At 40.8% G+C, this 1,701-nt stretch overlaps 1 protein-coding gene across 13 annotated transcripts in view; it reads right to left on the bottom strand.

Moving 5' to 3' along the window:
* AKAP13 (A-kinase anchoring protein 13) overlaps positions 1 to 1,701 on the bottom strand; it is a 230,946-nt gene that overhangs the window by 107,057 nt on the left and 122,188 nt on the right. The window lies entirely within an intron of this gene.

Here is a 1,701-nt window from a genome sequence, read left to right as displayed (position 1 = left end):
AAAAAGAAAATTACGACTGATTGTTTCGCTCTGTCACACACTTACAGTGTAACAGCTGTGTACAAAATCTATACCAAAAAATGCAAAAAGCATATTTAATGCATCTCTTGCCATCCTGGTGTGCATAGCCACTTCAGACAGAGTTACAAACGTACAGTAGTGCTAAGTGTAACTTTTGGTCTTGTTACGCGATGATACTGAAATTATCAGAATGACAGAAATGTTGGTTCGAATAAGCATTCAGTGGTCATCTAGTCCAACCTCCTGTGYGAAGGTGGACCACTGCCAGCACTAGATCAGGTCAGTCCTGACTCTGCCTTGTTAAGTCCTGAAAATCTCTAATGATGGAGTTTCCACCATTCTCTGGGTAATCTGTTCCAGCACTGCATCACCTTCTTAATTAATCCAATCCCCCATCCCGAGCTGAAATTTGTGCCTGTAGCCCCCTTACTAGACCAAGTGCTACTACCGAGAAGAGTTTTGGTTCTGTCATCTTTGTAATTCCCCTTCTGGCTGCTGCAATCATATTTCACGAGCGCACTTAAACTCAAGCTCAGTAAACAGGACAATTCAATCTACCAAACAATGCAAATATGTAACAGTCTAGTTCCAAAGAGCTTCAGCAAATACTGCTCAAGAGTAAATCCAGATCTTTGCCCAATTGCACTCCACAGTTTTGCTGCACTGACGGAAATTCTTCTTCAAACATTGGAATTGGCTGATGATGACCGGCTCTGTCCAAGCTGCCCTAACAAAGTCACTTGTCTCCTCGTTCTAGCACTGATGATCTAATCTGTTGCTAGGAAAGGCATACGTAATTAAAAATCTGGAACTTAGGAAGTAAGTGGAAAGAAAAATTTGAAAAGAATGGCATATTATTAAAATTAATATGCACAATATTGCAGAGCAGTAGCAATGTACTCAATTCCTGTCTAATCTGCATTTTTGTTCCAGTGTATCTGTTCTGCCAAGGGTCCCCCAAGTTTTTCAGTTGGGTTAATACAATGAAACTGTGGCTCAGGGTTTTACATTGCAAGCTTTCTGAGATCACACTGGTTTCTCATTCAATAGGTGAGCAGTTCCTAGGAATCACCAGAAACACAATATTAATGCTGTAATGATATACTTCAAACTATTTCTATTTTGCATTTATTTATAGACATATTCAAACAATACACAGAACTTACTAGTTTAACTTAAGCAGGTTGCACCAACTTTTGTTTAAGCCTCTGAAAGTTCTCAGAGAAATGAAATTTCATACCAGAAATGCCCAATTAAACACTGCTTTTCTCTCTGACTCACAAAACATCGATATTTTAACTCATGCACCACAAGGGACTTCCGACTGTTGCATATAAAAATTACGACGGCTGCTTTAAAGATACTGCTTTAACTATTCTTTCCACATGCTGAGGTTTGCAAACTATGGCCACTGCCACTGAATCACAGACCACTAAATGCACTTCTGGTGTTTGTGATGACCGTCCTATTTAAAACCATCCCGCTGCCCATCTCCTCCTTAGCCATGCATGCTGCCAGCACCGTGCACATCCAGTTTTACGAGGTGGTCCAGCACAGGTGAGCCACGGCGAGCAACTGGGAGGAAGGCAGTGCTGCCTTGCAAAGCTGATCTCTCCCTCCGGCACAGCAATGCAATGGCCAGACGCTTTTTTTTTTTTTTTTTTTTTTTTTTTTTTTTTT

This window comes from Rhea americana, unplaced genomic scaffold (genome assembly GCF_003343005.1).
Source record: "Rhea americana isolate MKP2758 unplaced genomic scaffold, rheAme1 scaffold_28, whole genome shotgun sequence".
Taxonomy (NCBI): domain Eukaryota; kingdom Metazoa; phylum Chordata; class Aves; order Rheiformes; family Rheidae; genus Rhea; species Rhea americana.
This window is presented reverse-complemented; position numbering and strand designations above follow the sequence as displayed.